The following is a 26,260-nucleotide window of genomic DNA, read 5'->3' on the forward strand; positions in this document are numbered from 1 at the left end:
ATCAGTCCACAGGCTGCGCCCCTGGATAAGATATTCTCTTTCTGACCTCCCCCCACCTTTGTAATTCCCACAGTAAATATCGGCAGGCTCCGACCCCCTGTGGCTATTGTAATGTATGTCTGGCCTGCTTTTTCTATTGGCCTGCCCTGTGTATCTGTGTTATATATTCTGTGTGCTGTAAATAAAGGGTGTTCTTAGACTGGAAATACGTGGAGAAGCAGTCAGCTTTTATATGCTCTCATGTAATCAAGAAATTCCTGCCAGCGTCCTTCATTCAGAATCTAGCAAAAGCAGAGTGGACCTCCTGAAACACGGGGGGTACTGAAAGAGGTACTCCAGCACAATAGACCCCGTTACACTGGTGGCAGCAGTGGGATGTGATATCCCTTCTACAGGAGGAAAGGAATGAATGGAAGACTACTTCCAGAAGTTAAAGAGGACTACACTAAAAGATCTGGTGGAAGCCCAAGGGTTAATCACCAGCAACAAAACAAAAGCGGATTTGATAGCAGCCATCATGGAACACGACAGTGCAGCACCCCCCAATGTGAACGTGGAGGACACTGAATTCCAGAGGGAGGTAAAGAACAGACTGGCGTTCTATGGCCCAAACCCTGCAGTAGAGATCATACGAGAGATGATGGCTGATGTACGTACTGATCGGAAGGAAGAGATGGCCGAGCGGACCAGGATAGAGCTAACCAAGATGGAGATGGCAGAGCGGACCAAAGTGGAGCTGGCCAAGATGGAGATGGCAGAGCGGAGAGAGAAGAGTCAGCGAGCAAGGGGAGCTCTAGCCTCCGCACAGGTACCTTCAACCGTAAGCCACAAAAAGATCCAGTATAATGCCTTCCGACAGTTGGGGAGGCAGAGGAAGACATTGATGGCTTTCTGCAGGACTTTGAGCGGCAGTGTACCCTTCATCAAGTGAAGCCGGAGGAACGGGTTCAGATTCTGGCCAGCAAGCTGACAGGCCAGGCAGCGGACGCCTATCGCACGGTACCCGATGAGGACTGTATGGACTATGAGCAGATCAAAGAAGTGATCTTGGCCCGGTATGTGCTGACACCAGAGGCATATCGCCAAAAGTTCCGCGGACTTATAAAATGAGTAACCGATACTCACGCTGAATGGGCCTGTAAATTACGGCGGTCACTGCTACAGTGGGTACAAGGGAGCCAAGCAACCACTAAAGAGGACGTCCTCCAGCTCTTCTTGTTAGAACGATTCTTTAATGGACTAAACCCAGAGACACAGGAATGGCTTCGGGACAGGCGGCCAATGACTCTTGAGGAAGGCCTTTTCTTTCAGCCCACCGAGGTCTCTCTCTCCCCCAAATGGGTAAGCACTTGGTATGTTAGGTCTTATGAGTGAGGGCATTCTAGTCATACTAGTAACGGTACTTGCCAATATGGGCTCCCCATGTAATTACTTTTGGACTGTGGGATGCCTGTCTTATATATCTTAAACTCTCAGTACCAACATATAGGGATGAACCTCCTTTGGCTGTTTGTTGTTTTATGTGTTTCTTCCCTTGTCCTCTCATCATGTGCTTGTATTTTTGGGCTTTTAGCCGCTTTGTATTACTAATGAGCCTTTGTTAAATAAATATTCACTTTTGCTACTATCATTTTCAGACTTAAGGTTCTATTTTTCTATACTTTTATTTATGAGAGTATACTCCTGATCTGTTGTAGGTTGCCTGTTGAAGGTACCTGGGCGGAGGCCAGAGCTCCCCTTGCTCGCTGACTCTCCTCTCTCCGCTCTGCCATCTCCATCTTGGCCAGCTTCCCTTTGGTCCGCTCTGCCATCTCCATCTTGGTTAGCTCTATCCTGGTCCGCTCGGCCATCTCTTCCTTCAGATCAGTACGCACATCAGCCATCACCTCTCGTATGATCTCTACTGCAGGGTTTGGGCCATAGTACGCCAGTCTGTTCTTTACCTCCCTCTGGAATTCAGTGTCCTCCACGTTCACATTGGGGGGCGCTGCACTGTCGTGTTCCATGATGGCTGCTATCAAATCCGCTTTTGTTTTGTTGCTGCCGATTAATCCTTGGGCTTCCACCAGATCTTTTAATGTAGTCCTCTTTAACTTCTGGAAGTAGCCTTCCATTCATTCCTTTCCTCCTGTAGAAGGGATATTGCATCCCGCTGTCTGCCACCAGTGTAACGGGGTCTACTGTGCTGGAGTACCTCTTTTAGTACCCCCCGTGTTTCAGGAGGTCCACTTTGCTTTGCTAGATTCTGAATGAAGGACGCTAGCAGGAATTTCTTGATTACATGAGAGCATATAAAAGCTGACTGCTTCTCCACGTATTTCCAGTCTAAGAACACCCTTTATTTACAGCACACAGAATATATAACACAGATACACAGGGCAGGCCAATAGAAAAAGCAGGCCAGACATACAATACAATAGCCGCAGGGGGCGGTGTAACGGGGTCTACTCCGATACTTTCAAATATCGGAAGGTATCGCTCAACACTACTCAGGAGTGGAACAATCAGAGGAAGAGTACAATAGAAACATATGCACCACTTCTGTATTTATCATCCACTCCTGGTTTTGACTTACAAATACAAATGTAAAATACTGACCAAGTACTGAGGTAAGATACTGACCAAATACTGAGGTAAGATACTGACCAAATACTGAACTTGTGAACGTGGCTTAAGGTAACCACAGTCCTTAAAACTGGCTGAAAAAAAACAAAACCTGGTTCCTTTGTTTTGTCAAGATTTCATTCACTGAAACATTTGTGTTAAACTTAAATGATAGAAAAAAGTCTGGCCAGCTAATACAAATTTCATGTTCTCACAATTGCTCGTTTTCGTCTAGTCTACATAATATTTTACATCTAAGTGAGAGCTGTAGTTTCTGCCGGTTGATACATACAATACTTTATAGGGATTTTGTCTCACCTGGTGTGGTGGATCTTCAAAGCCATCTGTCCAGAAGAGCAGTTGGAATATAGCACAGACTGATGATGTGGGTGCAGCAGGGTGGAATTACAGAGGCGGTAGAGACTGGATGGCAACTGGAGAAGTAGAGCAATCATGGAACTGAAGAGATCAGGAGACTCTGTAATGTGATGAATCAGAGTCCAGTGAAGTAGCAGCGTTGAGAATGTCAAGAAGCAAACAGTGGAGCTGTAGCAGGACCCTGCATGGAACAGAGCTGGGTAGGTCAGGAGGCACACAGTCACAATGTAGCAAATAGCAGTGTCCTCTGAAGTAGCAGTGCTGGGCATGTCATGAGGCACTCACTATAAGGCAATATGGCATAGCTGGGTAAGTCTGGAGGTATATAGTTTTGTAACAACATAGCTGAACCCAGCAATGCTGCAGAACTGGATATTTCAGGAGACACACATTGTCAATAAAGCATAGTCTATGAATGTAGCACAGCTGGGTATGTCAGAAGACACAATGGCTTTGAAGAAGAGACCAGCAATGTAGCAAAGCACAGAAACATAGTTGTGTATGTCAGGAGGTACACTGTGGCAGCATTGCAGAGCTGAATGTGCTAGAAGACACAAAATAAGCAAAGTGGTCACTGGCTGGAGTAGCGACACATGCCAACTACCTGAATTCTCTGTTGGCACTCTGGATCCAGGAGAAGTAATAGGTCTATTGCTACTAAGTAAACTACATATAAGGCTAAGTTCACATTAGCGTTGCGCCGCTGTTGCGTCGGCGACGCAGCGGCGACGCAGCGGCGACGCGCCCCTATGTTTAACATAGGGGACGCGTGCGTCTTTTTGTTTGCGTTTTTCGCCGTGTGCATCGTTTCCGACGCTGGCGTCGGACGCACGAAAACGCTACAAGTTGCATTTTCTGTGCGTCCGATTTTGGTCAAAAACGACGCACGCATCGCAAAACGCGCGCGTTTTTGCGCGCGTTTGCGCGCGTTTTTCGATGCGTCGCGCGTTGCGTCGCCGACGCAGGGCGGCGCAATGCTAGTGTGAACGTACCCTTACATGTTTCAAAAATAAAGATAAGATTTTTAGTATACATTGTGATGAAACTGCAGAAGTTTTCTTGCCACTTCACAGCAACCTAGTCCCTAAACTAAGCTTTGGTGCAGGACTAAAGAGTGCCAGCTACCAGTGCAATGCAATGACCTGCAGCAAGATAAAACGTAAACTAAAAGCCTCATATTCATAGTTTTTATTTTGCATAGCGGACTGAATCTTTTGTTCTTTTCACTATCTGTTTTAGTGGAAACTAACAAGCAAGTAAATACAGACATCATATAATTATCTGTCAGTATTTTGTAGGTTACCTCCACAATCAATCTCCTTTTGTGTCTACTTGGATTACCAGACAAGGAAAATACATACGGTAAGTGGTTTATCGTCTTCAGAAGGTGGCCACACTGGTCCCATGGTGAGGGGGCTCCAAGCGCTAAACAGCATTACAACTCTGATTGAGTTCAATACTAGTGATATCAATCTATACGCAGTTAACTCCCCTAGTGCCAGCTCCACGCAGTCAGAATTTATTTATTCTCTATGTGTGAAAGAAAGCAAAGGATTTAGCCTTATTGTGTGCACCATACAGATCCAACCCTTATAAAGAATATACTATGAAATACTGCTGTACATTAACTTGAATAAAACAATAGTCATTTTTTACATTTTAAGTTCTGAGTTTAGCTATGATGACCAATGACCTCTCCATATGACATTAGTTGACATATCAGATAATACTAATAATAATATAATAATAATTTTCATTTTTTATAGCACAAACATATCATAGAACCACAGAATGTTAGATTTAGAAGGGACCTCCTGGGTCATCTGGTCGAACCCCATGCTCAATGCAGGATTCACTAAACCACCTCAGACAGATGTCTGTCCAGCCTCTGTTTGAAGACTTCCATGGAAGAAGAACTCTCCACCTCTCCTGCCGCCTGTTCCATTCATTTATCACCTTCACCGTCAAAAAGTTTTTTCTAATATCTCATCTGTATCTTCTTCCTTTCAGTTTCATCCCATTGCTTCTCTTGTTTCCTTGTGCAAATGAGAATAAGTATGATCCCTTTACACTGTGACAGCCCTTCAGATATTTGTAGACAGCTATTAAGTCTCCTCTTAGCTTTCTTTTTTGCAAGCTAAACATCCCCAGATCTTGTAACCATTCTTCGTAGGACAAACTTTACAGTCTGCTCACCATCCTGGTAGCTCTTCTCTGAACTTGCTCCAGTTTTTCAATATCTTATTTAAAATGTGGCGCCCAGAACTGAGCACAATATTCTGGATAAGCCCTGAGGGGGAGTAGAGGGGTATAATTACTTCACACCAATGTATTCCGCAACACTTTACAATTTTAGACATGACTTGTACAGACAATAAAGACATTACAGAATAAGCACAACTCAGATATTAAATGGAGTGAGGGAGGGTCCTGCTCGCCAAGCTTACAATCTATGACGACATAGGGGAGACACAAAAGGTAAATGGTAAAATGTGCTTATATTGTACAATGCAGCCATAAGATACTAAATGGGGTATACACTTAACACTGCATGAACTAGTCGCCAGTCAGTATGAGTACAGTACAGACACAGAGGGCAATTAAGTGCATGGAGGGTGTGAACAGATGCTACTGGGGTCATCATTTTGAAAAAAAATGTTGTATGGACTCAATGTGGATAGTTAGATAAGTAAGGTGGGGCGATGGGCCAGTCTAATGAAATGTGTTTTTAGGCCACACTTACATATATGGGTATTGTATTGGAATTAATCAAATTGTTCTGTGTAGTGCATTCCAAAGAATTGGAGCAGCACGCGAAAAGTCTTGGAGATGGAAATGGGAGGTTCAGATTATTGAGGATTTTAATTTTAACTCATTAGCAGAATGGAGGGCATGAATAAGGTAGTAGACTGAGATAATGGAGAAGATGTAGGGAGGTGTTGAACCATGGAGCGCTTTGTGGGTGAGAGTGATAAGTTTATGTTGTATGTCCGCCACTCAGTATATGGAAGCAGGACAAAGGATCATGAGTTCTTTGGAATCTTGAAGAGATTTTACTCTGGGCGACCATTAACAATAATCTTCCATAGTCATGTGAAGTAACAGCTTCCTGGCAGAGGTTGGTTACAAGGTTGTAATCATGCTTCTTTCCATTACACAATAACATTTCTCTTCATACAATGCTTCCAGCAAACATATATGAAAGTCTCTTCAGAGACAATTTCTCTTCACTCACAGTGTCTTTACACAGAGTAGCAGTGTACTTTCACCATGTAGTGAGGTGAAGGGGGGATGAGTCCGGTGTTGCCTCTCTCACACTCTTATCTAGATGGAACAATCGCTCCTGGCTGTCTTGGCAGATACTTTCTTGAAAGAACTGGTCTTTGCAGCTTATCTTAAGGTACCGTCTCACAGTGGCACTTTGGTTGCTACGACGGCACGATCCGTGACGCTCCAGCATCGCTCCAATATCGCTCCAGCGTCGTAGATTGCGGTCACACTTCGCAATGCACGACGCTGGAGCGATAACTTCACGACGTATTTGCGATGTAGAAGCTGTTGGTTACTATGCGCACATCGTATACAATATCGTGCACACCTTTGTTACACCATGCGATTATGCTGCCACAGCGGGACACTAGACGACGAAAGAAAGTTTCAAACGATCTGCTACGACGTACGATTCTCAGCGGGGTCCCTGATCGCAGGAGCGTGTCAGACACAGCGAGATCATAAGGATATCGCTGGAACGTCACGAATCGTCACGAAGCGATCAAAATGCCACTGTGTGTCGGTACCCTTAGATCAGTCTGACAGAAGACTTTCTCTGACATTGCTTCTTCCTACAGATCCCTGTGCACTACAACCTTAAAAGAATCACCTGGGGCTGTGCTAACCACTTCCTGACTCTTGTAACCACTTTAACCCTTCTAGTTGCTGGATTATTTTAATTGATCAATACAGATTCTACTTGTCACATTTATACTGAAGTCTGTATTGGATGGGCAACCAGTACAATGACTTGCATAGGGTAGAGGCATCGGTGTAGCGGTTGGCAAGGAATATGATCCTGGCTGCTGCATTCGGGATGGATTGGAGAGGGGAGAATTTAGCAAGAGGAAGAACAATTAGTAAATAATTGCAGTAGTCCAGATGAGAATGAATAAAAGCTACAGTAAGAGCTTTTGCCGAGTCAAAGGTAAGAAAAGGTCTGGTTCTAGAGGTGTTTTTTGAGGTCTTGGTGACATGAGCAGTTGAGTGATCGGATGTGGGGAGTGAAGGAAAGATCTGAATCAAATAACATATAGATTTTATTAGCATATCTTGAAGCACATTTTTAGAATACTGAAATTATCTTACTGAGAAGAGCAGCTGCCACACACAATCTAAGGAAAAGGCACCAACATTTCCATTTCATTCTCTCAAATGGTCAAAAAGTCCCTTAGAAATTAGAGTGTTCAGTAGATCATGATGAAATATCTAATGTCTGTGGACTTCTTACACATATACTGTACATTACATTGCTTTGTTCTGAACTGTCTCCAGTATATCTGATCTAACCATCAATCTGTCAGTCCCAATTATCTATCATGTAAGTGACTAATGCTATAGTTTTTTCATTTACGAGCAGATTTCCCTTAGGTACTTACCCGCACTCTACAATATCACAATCCTTTTCATTTTCCAATAATCATAGGGGTTAACACTATATTTCTTCTATGTGGTAGTTTATTGAGCAGGAGCAGAGTTCCTAGAACATAGGTACTTGAATTCAGTGCAGAATTAAAGCATGAATACACCCTACTTAATCTTTCTGGAATCTTGGTTTATATTTTTAAAGTATTCCTGTATAAATACATTATATATTTTTGTATACTTGCAAAAAATATGTACAAGCATTTCTATTGGCATTTTTTTTTATTTTGTAACTGTTCAACCAGGTGATTTTCCTGCTATATTCAAGGTTAATGGAGAAAAAATGTTGGAGAAAAAAATCACAGCATGTTGAATTTTGGAAAGCATGGCAAAAATGGTAAAAATAAATAAATAAATAAATAAATAAAAGAAAGCTCAAGCACAACCCAAAAACATACTGACCTAAAAAAAAATTTGCCAGTGGCTATAAGTGGCACGATCTGTCTACACTGGCATAGCCACTGAGTTTATTGATTTGCTGGCATGCTATCGACATGACATCAGTGCTGCAGCCAATGCCAGTCCCCAGGAGCAGCGGCAGAGACATGCCGGTGGACTAGAAGAAAGTGAGTATGGCGCAGTTTGTTTTTCTTATAGCAACCAGAGATGAACATTAAAGGGGTTTTCCCACAAACAAGTCAATCCTAATCAATATTTTAATCAATAGATCTTTGAATTATAATAATTACCACAATTGGATGTGTTTTAAAAAAATGTCCCTGTGCTGAGATAACCTTATAAATGTGCCCCTCTGTGTACTGTGTAATGGCTGTGTCTGACCATACAGGAACATGGTCTGATAATACTGCATCTCTTATGCAGGGGGAAGGAGTATAGTGATTGCAGAGCATGGGTTCACAGCTCATTTTTTCTTTGAGGTAAAACATGATTTAAAAAAAGGAAGTGACATGTTTTGCCTCAGAAAAATGATTATATGTGAGTTTCAGCCAGGGCCGTAGTCATGGCCCGCACAGGTGTCTGCTTATGCACGCCCTGACCACGCGCATCACATATATACAATCCCACTGACTCACTTGCCAGGTTCTCAGGGTCCTCCTTGAGTTGCAAGAAAACTTCTTCGACTGATTCAGTACATAAAAAGACAGAGTCCGGTTCCAACTTTAAACATAGAACTTTACTTGTTTTCATATGCAGCACGTCCATTTCAGTTTCAGCATCAACCTTAGGTTCCATACAGCCTGTATCCTTCAATTTCCTTGTGCTTTTCCCTGCATCCTTTAGTGTGTTTCCGGGACGTTCTGTTCCACACTGTATCGCAGCATCCGCCCTGTCTGGCTTGAATACCTTTAGGACTCCCTTGTCCGTTTCGTTCCAGACATGAGGGCATCTGCCCAAGTAGTAAGCTGCCACATTGTTGGAGCAACCTGCGTTTCTGTCCTGCTGAGACTCCTGCAGTAGCCTCTGCTCTCACCACTGCTGTCACCGCTGCTATCTGTTATCACTGTTGCTGTCTCTAATGCTGGCGACTATAGGCCCCTGAATGGCTAGACTATTTTCCTTAAAGGTTACAGAGTCCAGCCATCCTGCATGGGCTCCCTGGCTATTTTGAACTCAAATCAGGAAATCTTCCTATCATAGCCACAGCTGGCCTCTCCTATGTTAACTTCAGGTATACATGACAATACTTACAGATCAATAAAGCAGTCACTTAACCGGGATGTGTTTGTGGTCAAAGGAGTCTCTGTCCTTTCTTTAAAAATGGTTGTCCCCGACCATAAAACACTTCAAAACTTTAATATATTTACATTACAGTACTCCATGGAGGGAGAAAAAAAACATATGAACGAGGCAGATTTACTAGCTCAACTTGAGCAGAGTCCTTTCAACGTCACATAAGAGTTCTTTCTCTTGAAATAGGTAACAGGTGCCTAGTTCACAGTCCCCCAGGTAACACCTGCAGTACATTAGAGCCCGGTCCCATCCGTCCATAGGACCCGAGCATAGAAGCTGTCCATTATTAACTTCCACGCTGTCCATAGCGTGTTAACTGGACCTGTCCGTTAGGTCCTCAGTCTTTTGAGGTTTTCCACCTCTTCCTTTGTGCAGAACACTGCCCTTCTACCATTTGTGCTCTGCCTGTTAATGAAGCAGTCTTTTGTCACAACTGCACATGGTCTGTCCCTCAGTTCAAGGGCTTATTACTTCGCAAAGGCAAAGTCCTGCCATCCTGCAGGAGAAATACACAGTTCAATGGGGGAAAAAAACGCACAACCGTGGCCCCTACCGGATACACTGCACCCGACTTTAGTGCTTCAGGGCTCCTTTGCCCACAGGGATGCGGAATAGTCCCGCTTTTTCTTTTTCATTGATCTGGTGCAACAGGCACAGCTTTTGCAAAGGAGTAATATTTTTTAAATGGCATCCACTTATCAGCGGCAAGTACAGAGAATCGGTCAGTCCAAAATTCTCCTCCTCTGGTACGTGATGATGTGAGCAACTGCACACAAGGTTTTCTTCTGGGTCCCACCCATTCCAGGGTAGGGTCACTTCCAGCCACTCCACCCATTTCTCGGCATCAGGTGGTAAAGGGCGGGTCTTTTTCCTTCTCTGGCACGCCAACCATAGGCAGCCCGGGGGGATGTCGCCTGACAGATTTTCGTGCCATCTCTGATTCAGCACGCCCACAAAGGCTTACATCACAGTGGTCATTCTCCTCTTTGGTACCATTATCTACCATCTTTAAGGCCGCCATCTTAGTCACAAGCACAGGGTCGGTCACATCCAAAGTTTCAGTTACATCCAATACATTAGTCACTTCTGGAATAACAGCATCTTCTTTCTTCATGGCATCCCCGCATTGCAAGACTGCAAGATCCTGCTAACTATGCTAAGTGTGAGGGTCAGCCAGGGTCGTAGTCATGACCCTCACAGGTGTCTGCTTAAGGGTGCCCTGCCCACCCGCATTACATAAATACAGTCCCACTGACTCACTTGCCTGGTTCTCAGGGTCCTCCCTGAGTTGCAGGAAAACTTCTTCATCTGATTTAGTACATAAAAAGACAGAGTCCGGTTCCAACTTTAAACATAGAACTTTACTTGTTTTCATACGCAGCACGTCCATTTCAGTTACAGCATCAATCTTAGGTTCCACACAGGATGTATCCTTCAATTTCCCTGTGCTTTTCCCTGCGGTGTGTTCTCAGGACGTTCCGTCCTGCAAGGTATTGCAGCATCCTCCATGTCCGGCTTGACTATCTTTAGGAATCCCTTGTCTGTTTCACACCAGACATGAGGGCATCTGCCCAAGAAGTAAGCTGCCACATTTTCGGAGCTACCTGCGTTACTATCATATATATAAACAAAACATCAGCAAAAAATACCAAAGATAAATGCTGGCGACTCAAATCATAATCATATATAAAGGAGAACCAAGAGTCCAAAAATAGCCAAAATTACGTATGTTCAATCATAAACTATATTTATTGATAATTTATACAACTGTACAACAACATTAACATTTAAAAACGTACCACTTATGTAATATTATGTGATAATTCCGTGGATACATAAAAAAAACAAAGATCATAGATCAGAACTCTGCCCGGTATACCTATATGTAACATGCAGCTAATGTGCTATAATAGCAAGTGCTGAGCTACTAATTGGCCATGGCATTCAGACTGTCCATCAGAGTAAATGTGTGCAATGACAGAGAATGTTTAATAACAGCTATGCCACCCGGCCGATCATGCGCTCAAGATGGTAAATTTAAAACAGTACAATCCAGGTTGTATTACCCATAGTAGATGTGGCAGGTCCTGTCCTGGTCCTTGTGTGGCTACCCCAACGCGCGTTTCGCGTCTGGTGAATACCGCTTCCTCAGGGGGCGCGGCCGCCACTGCCTGTGCACGGCAGTTACCAAGCTCTGGGGGAGTACGCTAGTCACCGGCCGGGACAGCGTCTCCTATACTACTTTTTGCTCTGCAACATATTGGATATTTCCGGAACAGAGATTCAGAGAAGGCTTCAGATACCAACCTTTCAGCACATGAGTGAAGGACCTTCCCGCATGTCAGCACTGGACACAGATTTCCTTTTCTTTGATATTAAGGTAAACACATTTTGTTAATCAAAGTCCAATAAAGTAATCACTTAACCGGGAGGTGTTTGGCGTCAAGGTAGTCTCTGTGACCCCTACATATACTATTTTGTGTCCTCCCGTGCCCAGGACCTCTGGTATGATCAGACCATGTTCCTGTACGGTAAGTCACAGCCATTACACAGTGCACAGCAGAGACCCATTTCTAAGATCATCTCAGCACAGGAACATTTTTTTAAAAAACACATTCAATTGTGCAACTTATTATTATTCAAAGATTTGTTAATTAATATTTACTTTGTATGTGGGAAAACTCTTTTAACTTAAAGAAGACAACTCTTTAAAGGGAAACTGTCAGCAGGTTTTTGCTATTTTATCTGAGGACACCATGTAGTAGCAGCCCAGATTTCAAGGATGTGTCACTTTTTAGGCTGTGTGCTGTTGTTTCCATAAAATGAAGGTCTTAACACCAGGAGATAATCACTGCCTGGACTTATGCTTGTGTAAACATTGGTCTGACCATATCCCCTCCTTTGATCAGCAGCTCAATGTCAATAGATAATGTACATAGAGAGTTGTGTTGTGGGCTTGGTAAGCGTGTTGAGCTATGCTACAGCTAAAAACTTTGATTGTGTCAGAACTCTAGCACCTAGTAAACTAAGCAAACAACTGGCTAAGACGATGGTGCAGACAACAAGGATTCGGATTCCTGGACCACGGTGTGAATTACTTGTACGATGGACTCCTCGCCAGAGACGGACTACACCTCAACAAACCTGGGAAACACACATTCGCCAGAAGACTCGCTACACTCATCAGGAGGGCGTTAAACTAGAAGAAGAGGGGACGGGAAGAAAAACATTAGACTTGAACAAAGAAGATCCAGGAAAACATACTCAGAAGGGAGGTAAGAACATTTCTAAAACAATCCACAGCGAGGAGATTGGAACAAAACAAAATCCTCTAAACTGCATGCTCGCAAACGCCAGAAGCCTGACAAACAAGATGGAAGAACTAGAAGCAGAAATATCTACAGGTAACTTTGACATAGTGGGAATAACCGAGACATGGTTAGATGAAAGCTATGACTGGGCAGTTAACTTACAGGGTTACAGTCTGTTTAGAAAGGATCGTAAAAATCGGAGAGGAGGAGGGGTTTGTCTCTATGTAAAGTCTTGTCTAAAGTCCACTTTAAGGGAGGATATTAGCGAAGGAAATGAGGATGTCGAGTCCATATGGGTCGAAATTCATGGAGGGAAAAATGGTAACAAAATTCTCATTGGGGTCTGTTACAAACCCCCAAATATAACAGAAACCATGGAAAGTCTACTTCTAAAGCAGATAGATGAAGCTGCAACCCATAATGAGGTCCTGGTTATGGGGGACTTTAACTACCCGGATATTAACTGGGAAACAGAAACCTGTGAAACCCATAAAGGCAACAGGTTTCTGCTAATAACCAAGAAAAATTATCTTTCACAATTGGTGCAGAATCCAACCAGAGGAGCAGCACTTTTAGACCTAATACTATCTAATAGACCTGACAGAATAACAAATCTGCAGGTGGTTGGGCATCTAGGAAATAGCGACCACAATATTGTACAGTTTCACCTGTCTTTCACTAGGGGGACTTGTCAGGGAGTCACAAAAACACTGAACTTTAGGAAGGCAAAGTTTGACCAGCTTAGAGATGCCCTTAATCTGGTAGACTGGGACAATATCCTCAGAAATAAGAATACAGATAATAAATGGGAAATGTTTAAGAACATCCTAAATAGGCACTGTAAGCGGTTTATACCTTGTGGGAATAAAAGGACTAGAAATAGGAAAAACCCAATGTGGCTAAACAAAGAAGTAAGACAGGCAATTAACAGTAAAAAGAAAGCATTTGCACTACTAAAGCAGGATGGCACCATTGAAGCTCTAAAAAACTATAGGGAGAAAAATACTTTATCTAAAAAACTAATTAAAGCTGCCAAAAAGGAAACAGAGAAGCACATTGCTAAGGAGAGTAAAACTAATCCCAAACTGTTCTTCAACTATATCAGTAGTAAAAGAATAAAAACTGAAAATGTAGGCGCCTTAAAAAATAGTGAGGAAAGAATGGTTGTAGATGACGAGGAAAAAGCTAACATATTAAACACCTTCTTCTCCACGGTATTCACGGTGGAAAATGAAATGCTAGGTGAAATCCCAAGAAACAATGAAAACCCTATATTAAGGGTCACCAATCTAACCCAAGAAGAGGTGCGAAACCAGCTAAATAAGATTAAAATAGATAAATCTCCGGGTCCGGATGGCATACACCCACGAGTACTAAGAGAACTAAGTAATGTAATAGATAAACCATTATTTCTTATTTTTAGGGACTCTATAGAGACAGGGTCTGTTCCGCAGGATTGGCGCATAGCAAATGTGGTGCCAATATTCAAAAAGGGCTCTAAAAGTGAACCTGGAAATTATAGGCCAGTAAGTCTAACCTCTATTGTTGGTAAAATATTTGAAGGGTTTCTGAGGGATGTTATTCTGGATGATCTCAATGAGAATAACTATTTAACTCCATATCAGCATGGGTTTATGAGAAATCGCTCCTGTCAAACCAATCTAATCAGTTTTTATGAAGAGGTAAGCTATAGGCTGGACCACGGTGAGTCATTGGACGTGGTATATCTCGATTTTTCCAAAGCGTTTGATACCGTGCCGCACAAGAGGTTGGTACACAAAATGAGAATGCTTGGTCTGGGGGAAATTGTGTGTAAATGGGTTAGTAACTGGCTTAGTGATAGAAAGCAGAGGGTGGTTATAAATGGTATAGTCTCTAACTGGGTCGCTGTGACCAGTGGGGTACCGCAGGGGTCAGTATTGGGACCTGTTCTCTTCAACATATTCATTAATGATCTGGTAGAAGGTTTACACAGTAAAATATCGATATTTGCAGATGATACAAAACTATGTAAAGCAGTTAATACAAGAGAAGATAGTATTCTGCTACAGATGGATCTGGATAAGTTGGAAACTTGGGCTGAAAGGTGGCAGATGAGGTTTAACAATGATAAATGTAAGGTTATACACATGGGAAGAAGGAATCAATGTCACTATTACACACTGAATGGGAAACCACTGGGTAAATCTGACAGGGAGAAGGACTTGGGGATCCTAGTTAATGATAAACTTACCTGGAGCAGCCAGTGCCAGGCAGCAGCTGCCAAGGCAAACAGGATCATGGGGTGCATTAAAAGAGGTCTGGATACACATGATGAGAGCATTATACTGCCTCTGTACAAATCCCTAGTTAGACCGCACATGGAGTACTGTGTCCAGTTTTGGGCACCGGTGCTCAGGAAGGATATAATGGAACTAGAGAGAGTACAAAGGAGGGCAACAAAATTAATAAAGGGGATGGGAGAACTACAATACCCAGATAGATTAGCGAAATTAGGATTATTTAGTCTAGAAAAAAGACGACTGAGGGGCGATCTAATAACCATGTATAAGTATATAAGGGGACAATACAAATATCTCGCTGAGGATCTGTTTATACCAAGGAAGGTGACGGGCACAAGGGGGCATTCTTTGCGTCTGGAGGAGAGAAGGTTTTTCCACCAACATAGAAGAGGATTCTTTACTGTTGGGGCAGTGAGAATCTGGAATTGCTTGCCTGAGGAGGTGGTGATGGCGAACTCAATCGAGGGGTTCAAGAGAGGCCTGGATGTCTTCCTGGAGCAGAACAATATTGTATCATACAATTAGGTTCTGTAGAAGGACGTAGATCTGGGGATTTATTATGATGGAATATAGGCTGAACTGGATGGACAAATGTCTTTTTTCGGCCTTACTAACTATGTTACTATGTTACTATGTTACTAAGTGATACATCGGTGGAATTAGAGTCTCTGTCCCTACATTATGCCACTCTCAGATGCGGTAGCAAAAACCTCATGACAGAATCCCTTTAAGACCTCACACTCATTAGACTAAAGTCAATTAAACACGACGATGATGATGATTGGACAGGCGATCCTTTTGATGATGGGTAAGATAAGCCACTGTCAGAAGTAAAACATATGAACGCTCAGCTGAGCCATGGTATGGTGAGTCAGGAGAGATAGATTTCTGCAGAACAGGTTTTCAGTCGATACACAATCTCCTTTGAATGGCCAGCTTTATATATATGACGGCTATACAACTTGCCAAAGGCAACATACATGATATTTCACTATAAAGTAACTTTATTAAACAAATTGTAATAGATATGTCTCCAGTGTGGGAATATTTCTTAAAATTAATTATCTAGATCAAATTTACCCTCACAGTCATTTGTGATATTCAATTTACATTGTGAGGCAGCGGAGAGAGCAAGGATGACTTAATTAACAAACACATTACCTGCGTCTATTTGTTTTCTGGCCTCTCTTCCTCTCATATCTGACTCAGCAAAACTGGGAGCATTTCTCCAGTCAGATCTGGGAATTTGTTTTATGCTAAGTGTCTCTTGTAATGACGGCTCCAAGCCTCTAATAAATTCCAGTAATAAATTAACACCTGTACAAGGTCCAGTTGCATGAGTCTGAAATAATTAAAAGTCGCCTCTTAAATTAATTAACAGGTCACAATAAAAAAAGGCAAGAAAAAACATAAAATTATAACAATCATACATTAAATAATCCAGAATTATTAGATAATCTGAGATTTATCAGCTCTTAAAGGGATCTGTCATGTCCCTTGGTGTAGTAAAAGTACTGGATTTCAGTGTTCATTCAAATAAGTGCTAATTTGAAGAATTTTTTGGGAGATTTTTTTATTTATTATTATACATTTTTATAGCGCCATTTATTCCATGGCACTTTACATGTGAATATGAGGCAAATATAGACAAATACATTAAACATGAGCAGATAACAGGCACACGGGTACATAAGGAGGGAGGACCCTGCCCGCGAGGGCTCACAGTCTGCAGGGGATGGGTGATGAAACACTAGGAGAGGGTAGGGCAGGTTGCGCGGCGGTTCAGTAACTTCAGGATCACTGCAGGCTGTAGGCTTGTCGGAAGAGGTGGGTCTTCAGGTTCTTTTTGAAGGTTTCTATGGTAGGCGAGAGTCTGATGTGTTGGGGTAGAGAGTTCCAGAGTATGGGGCAAGAACGGGAGAAGTCTTGGATGCGGTTGTGGGAAGAAGAGATGAGAGGGGAGTAGAGAAGGAGATCTTGAGAGGATCGGAGGTTGCGTGTAGGTAGGTACCGGGAGACCATGTCACAGATGTCATAGATCTTACATGTTAGGCCGGCTTCACACTCAGCGTATGAAAATACGGTCCGTATATTACGGCCGTAATATGCTGAAAAGTCCCGAAAATAGTGGTCCGTAGCTCCTCTGTAGGCAGGGTGTTTCAGCGTTTTTTGCGCATGGCATCCTCCGAATGTAATCCATATGTCATCCGTACTGCGTGTTTTTATCGCAGGCTTGCAAAACCGACATACGGATATACAAGGGATCCATGTGTTAAAAAAAATATATATATATATATACTGTCTATATATATATATATATATGTCAGTAGACACATATATGTATATATATTAATATTTCATCCAGCGCGATATAGCAGAAAGTCGGTAATTCAATTACCGGCTTTTGCTTTCTCCTTCCTAAACCCGACATGATATGAGACATGGTTTACATACAGTAAACCATCTCATATCACCATTTTTTTTGCATATTCCACACTACTAATGTTAGTAGTGTGTATATGCAAAGTTTGGCCGTTCTATCTACTAAATTAAAGGGTTAAATGGCGGAAAAAATTGGCGTGGGCTCCCGCGCAATTTTCTCCGCCAGAGTAGTAAAGCCAGTGACTGAGGGCAGATATTAATAGCCTGGAGAGGGTCTATGGTTATTGCCCCCCCCCGGCTAAAAACATCTGCCCCCAGCCACCCCAGAAAAGGCACATCTGGACGATACGCCTATTCTGGCACTTGGCCACTCTCTTCCCATTCCCGTATAGCGGTGGGATATGGGGTAATGAAGGGTTAATGCCACCTTGCTATTGTAAGGTGACATTAAGCCAGATTAATAATGGAGAGGCGTCAATTATGACACCTATCCATTATTAATCCAATACTAGTAAAGGGTTAAAAAAAATACACAAACACAATATTAAACATTATTTTAATGAAATAAAAACAAAGGTTGTTTTAATATTTTATTGAACGCCCAATCCAATCACTGAAGACCCTCGTTCTGTAATATCCTTACCTTCCGCAGATCTGTAAAGTCCAACGATGTAAATCCATCTGAAGGGGTTAAAATATTTTGCAGCCACGAGCTTTGCTAATGCAACATTGCTCATGTCTGCAAAACCCCGGAGAATGTAGGTAAAGTAGGTCAATGACCTATATTTACCTGCATTTGCGGTGAGGCGCCCTCTGCTGGCTGTTCCTAGATCGTGGGAACTTTCCTAGAAAGCTCCCTGGCTCGAGATCATAAGAGGGCGCCCTCTGCTGGTTGTCCTCATATGAACTCGAGCCAGGGAGCTTTCTAGGAAAGTTCCCACGATCTAGGAACAGCCAGCAGAGGGCGCCTCACCGCAAATGCAGGTAAATATAGGTCATTGACCTACTTTACCTACATTCTCCGGGGTTTTGCAGACATGAGCAATGTTGCATTAGCAAAGCTCGTGGCTGCAAAATATTTTAACCCCTTCAGATGGATTTACATCGTTGGACTTTACAGATCTGCGGAAGGTAAGGATATTGTTGGTTTATTATGTTTTTTTGTTACAGAACGAGGGTCTTCAGTGATTGGATTGGGCGTTCAATAAAATATTAAAACAACCTTTGTTTTTATTTCATTAAAATATTGTGTTTGTGTATTTTTTTAACCCTTTACTAGTATTGGATTAATAATGGATAGGTGTCATAATTGACGCCTCTCCATTATTAATTTGGCTTAATGTCACCTTACAATAGCAAGGTGGCATTAACCCTTCATTACCCCATATCCCACCGCTACACGGGAATGGGAAGAGAGTGGCCAAGTGCCAGAATAGGCGCATCTTACATATGTGCCTTTTCTGGGGTGACTGGGGGCAGATGTTTTTAGCTAGGGGATATGAGATGGTTTACTTTATGTAAACCAGGTCTCATATCATGTTGGGTTTTAGGAAGGAGATAGCAAAAGCCGGTAATTGAATTACCGGCTTTAAAGCTGTCTAGCGCTGGAAGAAATATTAATATATATATATGTGTTTCACTGACATATATATATACATATATACCTATTCTATGTGTACACATTTATTCTACCAATTCTACTGTAAGCTGTCAGTGTGATTTTACTGTACACCGCACTGAATTACCGGCTTTTCTCTCTAACAGCGCTGCGTATTTCTCGCAAGTCACACTGCTGGTCCGTGTGTGAGCCGTATTTTTGGGGCTTCCATAGACTTTCATTGACGTTTAATTTGTGCAATACGGTGACAAACGCAGCATGCTGCGATTTTCTACGGCCGTAGAAAGCCGTATAATACTGATCAGTTTAATACGGCAGATAGGAGCAGGGGCATAGAGAATAATTGTGCCGTATGTTTTGCGAGTTTTACGGACGTAGTTTCTGCGCTCTTACGTCCGTAAAACTCGCAAGTGTGAAGCCGGCCTAATACTGATCAGTTTAATACGGCAGATAGGAGCAGGGGCATAGAGAATAATTGTGCCGTATGTTTTGCGAGTTTTACGGACGTAGTTTCTGCGCTCTTACGTCCGTAAAACTCGCAAGTGTGAAGCCGGCCTTAATTGTGCAACAAACGTCAGGAAGTCCAGTGATATAATCAGTATTTGGTCCGGATTTTCCATCATTAATTGTATACCAAAACCAGTAGAGGAACTAATGGAGAAAAAATATAATTGAAAGATTGACATCTGTTCTGTATTTTGTAGACAATCCTTGTTTTGATGTGCAAATACAGATCAAACATTGATCAAAAATACTGATGCATGAATAAAGTCTACAGCATACATGGCTGCTTCATGCTGGAAACATATCTTTTATGTTTGTTGTTTTTACTATTATTCACACATATGGACATAGCAAAGATATTTTATTTCATATATATGCATATATATAACACACACATATATATATATATATATATGCAGTGCCCCAGATTCCTGGTTGTTGCAGTAATGTCGCTCTGCCACTAAGGGGAGTGATGTTGTGTCTGAAGGGTTAATCCTTAAAGGGATCCCTTTGTTGACCCAGGATCCCTGTTGTTTTATGTTTTTGCACAAGTTTATTATTGTTTCAAGAGACTGCCGAATCATGGACAGTGAATGATTCACAAACTGGTTCTGTAAATAGTTCGCACCTTCTTAAAGGTGCTCTCTACTGGTTTTACAAGGAAGGAAGACTTTGCGAAGAAACTATTCCTGATGACGACGTGGAAGTTTCTTGTGTCTTACAGTTTATTAGTGACTTGGTGATTGTTTGCACTACCTCAAAGAAGACTGATTTTTCCTCTTAAAGGGAATGTTACTTGTTGCCTTTTGATAACCTTAAGTAGTAAGATAGTAATAATGTTTACATAGTAGATAACGTGTAGCTAGAAAGCTAGAAAGTGAACCCGTAGGGGTTAGTGAGTCCTCCTGAAAACCATAGAGAGATGGTTGATAGGTCTCATGTCGTGAACCGAGAAAAAGAGATGCAGTAGGCCCAGACAAGTAGCTAGGCGGTCCTGCATCTGTGAAGTCAGAGAAATATAAAAAACAGTTAGATTTGTACTATAGCGATTTATAGTAAGCCTTTAGTGGGTTCAGCTTATACGCCCTTAAAGGAAAAGTTAAATTATTGTTCAAAAATTTGCACTTAGGAGAATACCCGGCTGGGAAATAGAAACTATTTATAGTCAGTAGATTAGAATGTTATTTAAAATATTTAAACATGTTTCTGTTTGTAACGTTCAAGTGACCTCACCTCCCATAAAGGGAAGCATTGTAATATTTACTTGTTCAAAGCATTTAAAAATTTTGTAAGTCTTTTTCTAACATCTATTGTTGTTCTTCTTTTCCCAGTCCGGGAGTACTGGATTTAACTGGGGGGGAGTGCAGCGCTCCAGAGTCCTGGTCGTTGCAGTAATGTTGCTCTGCCACTAAGGGGAGTGATGTTATGTCTGATTGCTCTAAAGGATTTCACCTGACTAGGTATCACAGTCACACATTACACTTCACACTCCGGCCACCAGGGGGAGCAAAAGGCACTATGTATTAGGCCACTCCTCACACTCTGGTAAAACTGGGGGTTGGATAGGAAGTTAGAGAGAACGCAGCCTGGGAGAGCTCCAGGGAGGACCTGTCAGGGGTGAGTTCCTGGCAGGTACCTAGCAGAAAGGACAGAACGTGACAGAGTTGCGCCTGCTCTACCTTGTGGTGGCATCCTAAGAAAGGACACGAAGCGAAGTATATTGTGGAGAAGTGAGAAACGAGATCACAGCACAAGGAGATAGAACCAGTAGGAGTCGTGCCCTGAGAACGGCAACATCCTACTAAGGTGTGTAGCCGGTGGCCGGAACGCTGAGGAAGTAACTGACTCCAAGCATTACTTCAAACAGCGGCAGGACAGTTGATTACAGGTTGGCTGTCTACCTTAAATCACCTAAGCAGACATAGGAAGCAAGCGTGGAGAGGGGCGTCTCTAGGGTCCCAGAATAGCTTCGAGCCTACCCGTCATACGGGTGCGTCCTAGCCAGATAAACTTGGGGGACGGAGAAGAGAAAGAACTGATACTAGAGTTGTGAGGACTATCCCGTGGTGCTCAGCAGGGAAGGACTACAACACACAGGCGCGAGTTGGTAGGCAACGATTTCCAAAGGCAAACTCTTGGGCTGTACTAGCAGCCAAATAAAGGTCAAAACAATCAATAATTGAATCACTAACAAACCCTTAAATTTTGATTATACGGATAAAAAATATATATCTATTTATGTACCAATAAAAACCATGCTACAGCTACAGACAGATATTCACATAGAACACACAAACATGCACTCTAGATGACCCTGCCAAACACGCGTTTCACCTCAGTGGATCATCAGGAGGCCTTGATATGCAGATCAAGTAGGGTGCCAACCTCCACAGCTAGGCAGGCTGCACAGCAGTAGGGTACAGAGGGAGTTAGGCCTACTTTTAATACACGAGCACTTTCTTTGTTATGCACATTGTTGGTTTGTCTGTCCGTGTATCTCACCCTGCCACAAACCTAGCCTCTATATATGGCTTCAAATACATATATATAAATACTGTACATTTAGCCATTATAACCTGCCTATCCTTTCCTGTCCAGTATATGTGCTGTTCCAAATGTGACACCTGTACTAGGATTTTTACTAGGAGACATAGGGTCAGCCGACGGTGAGTGGGGGCGCCATTCTCGTATTTGTGTTTAGGGTGCCAACCTCCACTGATAGGCAGGCAGTACAAATAGGACTTGTTTGGCAGGGTCATCTAGAGTGCACGGTTGTGTGTTCTATGTGAATATCTGTAGCTGTAGCATGGTTTTTATTGGTACATAAATAGATATATAATTTTTATCCGTATAATCAAAATTTAAGGGTTTGTTAATGATTCAATAGGCAACAATTTCCACCTGCAAAGGGAACTCTGGTTGTGCCTTCGGACCGGCCGGTCTCAGCCAGCCCTGTTAGCATTGCTCTGGATTGCGGATCCCGAAGCCTTCAGTAAAAAGGTAAAGAGACTGCAACCCTGTGTCCTCGTTATTAACCGCACCTCGCATCATCACCACCTATACTACTGGGAAGCCCTGGGGATACACTTCACCTGTGGGAAGTTATACCATCTAGCTGCCATAACACCACCCCAGTGGGCCCCAAGCAGCGTCGGTCACCCTGACCGAATACCACAGGTGGTGTCACAAACCCTTGACAGACCCACAGGTGGTGTCACAAACCCTTGACAGACTTTCATCACTTTTCATTGGACGCCCCTTAGCAGGGTCACGGACCGGGTCCAGCCACCGTGACAACCCCAGGACTGAGACAGAGAGGACTGGTACCGAGTACCCTGCGGCCCTGTGTCTGGGGGCGCTCCATATATACTGTATATATATATATATATATCACAAATCTGAAGAAAAGGAGCGCACAACCTGGACATCCGATGCGGGTAAGCTTTATTCCAAATGCATAAAAAACATCTTCACGGCCGGGGGTGCAAGGAAAGGAATGCGGCTGGGCTAGACGACGGCCGTGAAGATGTTTTTTATGCATTTGGAATAAAGCTTACCCGCATCGGATGTCCAGGTTGTGCGCTCCTTTTCTTCAGATTTGTGATACATTTGTGCTGCTTTCTCGTGGAGCTCTTGCACCCAGGACTGATCTTTACCTTCTAGACACAGGTGAGCGGTTCACTCAGCTTCTTTCCGTCGTTAGTGCCGTCCGGCTGTTTCTTCTTTGTTTATATATATATATATATATATATATACAGTTTATATTCACAGCGGGTGAAATGTACATTTATTGTTCCATTTTTGCCTGTACATGTTACAATAGTGTGGATCTATAGCCTGCTAATACCTTGTACCATCACTATTGACTCTTTTATTATAATTTTTGCCAGTGTTTTTTGTAATTTTTGTAAAAAACTTCTTTGGACTTGAACTCCTAGTCTCTTATAGATTATACATCTAAAAGGTGTATCCACTATTATTCCCCTTTTGGGCTACTTACAGACAATTAGTCAGACTGATGATAAATTAGTATACTATCATTTATGTTTTCCATTTGGATGATAATGATTATTTTTTCTATATGCCTCCTATAAGGAGAAAATAGTCGCATGCATTGCCCACACAAACATTCTTCTAATCCTGAAGGTTCCGTGGAATCATTCTCTGAGCTCTGACATTTTTCTCCTTCCATAAATTTGACTGTGCCATTGTAGCAGCTTTACTTTCTTTCTCTGAAGCCAATGGAGAGATTCCTTGCATGTGTGTTTTAGATCATTATCTTGTTAGAATGTCTATCTTCGTTTCATCTTCATCATTCTGGTAGATGGCAGCAGATTTAAATCAAGAATGTCTCCGTACATTTGTCTATTTATCATTCCTTCAATTACATGACGTTTTCAGTGCTGCATACTAAAAAACAGCCTCACACCATGATGTTCCCACCTCCAACTTCACTGTTGTATGGTATTTTTGGGGTGATATGCAGTGCCTTTTAGCCTCGAAGCATGGTATGCATTATGGCATCCAAAGACTTTAATTTTTGTCTCACCTGACAAGACTATATTCTCCCAGTATTTCACAGGCTTGTCTAAATGGACAAATTCACACCTGAGCAAGGCATGCAACTAGTTTCTCTATAAAAGAGACGTCATGAAATTGTCATCACCAACAAAGGTTTTTGTATGAAATATTAAATAAATTTCAGTAAGAGTGTTCAATAATTTTTCCCTGTGTCATTTCTCATTACTGTACATAATTTATGGACATCTATGGTTTGATTTCTTTGCCTGTGTGGATCTGTTGTTACCGACATCTGGTGAGCATCTCATGTCAATAGCACCTAAATATATTTACTTAGAAAAATTATTATTTTACACACTATACAGTTAGGTCCATATATATTTGGACAGAGACAACATTTTTCTAATTTTGGTTATAGACGTTACGACAATGAATTTTAAACAAAACAATTCAGATGCAGTTGAAGTTCACACGTTCAGCTTTCATTTGAGGGTATCAACATTAAAATTGGATGAAGCGTTTAGGAGTTTCAGCTCCTTAACATGTGCCACCCTGTTTTTAAAGGGACCAAAAGTAATTGGACAGATTAAATAATTTTAAATAAAATGTTTATTTTTAGTACTTGGTTGAAAACCCTTTGCTGGCAATGACTGCCTGAAGTCTTGAACTCATGGACATCACCAGACGCTGTGTTTCCTCCTTTTTGATGCTCTGCCAGGCCTTCACTGCGGTGGTTTTCAGTTCCTGTTTGTTTGTGGGCCTTTCTGTCTGAAGTTTAGTCTTTAACAAGTGAAATGCATGCTAAATTGGGTTGAGATCAGGTGACTGACTTGGCCATTCAAGAATATTCCACTTCTTTGCTTTAATAAATTCCTGGGTTGCTTTGGCTTTATGTTTTGGGTCATTGTCCATCTGTAGTATGAAACGACGACGAATCAGTTTTGCTGCATTTGGCTGGATCTGAGCACACAGTATGGTGGCTCTGAATACCTCAGAATTCATTCAGCTGCTTCTGTGTCACATCATCAATAAACACTAGTGTCCCAGTGCCACTGGCAGCCATGCATGCCCAAGCCATCACACTGCCTCCGCTGTGTTTTACAGATGATGTGGTATGCTTTGGATCATGAGTTGTATCACGCCTTCGCCATACTTTTCTCTTTCCCTCATTCTGGTAGAGGTTGATCTTGATTTCATCTGTCCAAAGAATGTTCTTCCAGAACTGTGCTGGCTTTTTTAGATGTTTTTTAGCAAAGTCCAGTCTAGCCTTTTTATTCTTGATGCTTATGAGTGGCTTGCACCGTGCAGTGAACCCTCTGTATTTACCTTCATGCAGTCTTCTCTTTATGGTAGATTTGGATATTGATACGCCGACCTCCTGGAGAGTGTTGTTCACTTGGTTGGCTGTTGTGAAGGAGTTTCTCTTCATCATGGAGATTATTCTGCGATCATCCACCACTGTTGTCTTCCGTGGGCGCCCAGGTCTTTTTGCATTGATGAGTTCACCAGTGCTTTCTTTCTTTCTCAGGATGTACCAAACTGTAGATTTTGCCACCCCTAATATTGTAGCAATTTCTCGGATGTTTTTTATTTCTGTTTTCGCAGCTTAAAGATTGCTTGTTTCACCTGCATGGAGAGCTCCTTTGTTTACTTCACAGCAAAACCTTCCAAATGCAAGCACCACACCTCAAATCAACTCCAGGCCTTTTATCTGCATAATTGAGAATGACATAACGAAGGGATTGCCCACACCTGTTCATGAAATAGCCTTGGAGTCAATTGTCCAATTACTTTTGGTCCCTTTAAAAACAGGGTGGCACATGTTAAGGAGCTGAAATTCCTAAACCCTTCATCCAATTTTAATGTGGATACCCTCAAATAAAAGCTAAAAGTCTGAACTTCAACTGCATCTGAATTGTTTTCTTTAAAATTCATTGTGGTAACGTCTATAACCAAAATTAGAAAAATGTTGTCTCTGTCCAAATATATATGGACCTAACTGTATATTAAATCCTATTAAAGGATTTGAATCTGCCATCACTATTTCGGTTTGCTACTTCAGTTTTTTAGATCTTTTAGTCAGATTTTTATATTGTTATTGAAGTACAATTATAACCAGTGTATACCTTTTTTCATAACTTATTAAACTTTTATTGACATACATAAAGTTTATGCAAAGACTTGAAATTTACAGTATTGACCATTGTATTTCAAAGTTTCTGCAATTTGCCCTGACATGTTGGATATCAGCTTCTGTGCCATATCCCGACTGA

At 42.1% G+C, this 26,260-nt stretch overlaps 1 pseudogene; it reads left to right on the plus strand.

The window, feature by feature from the left end:
• The first annotated feature begins 637 nt into the window (after nucleotides 1-637).
• LOC138674561 (uncharacterized) overlaps nucleotides 638-26,260 on the plus strand; it is a 65,240-nt pseudogene continuing 39,617 nt past the window's right edge.

The sequence above is a fragment of the Ranitomeya imitator genome, chromosome 4, assembly GCF_032444005.1.
Source record: "Ranitomeya imitator isolate aRanImi1 chromosome 4, aRanImi1.pri, whole genome shotgun sequence".
Lineage (NCBI taxonomy): Eukaryota > Metazoa > Chordata > Amphibia > Anura > Dendrobatidae > Ranitomeya > Ranitomeya imitator.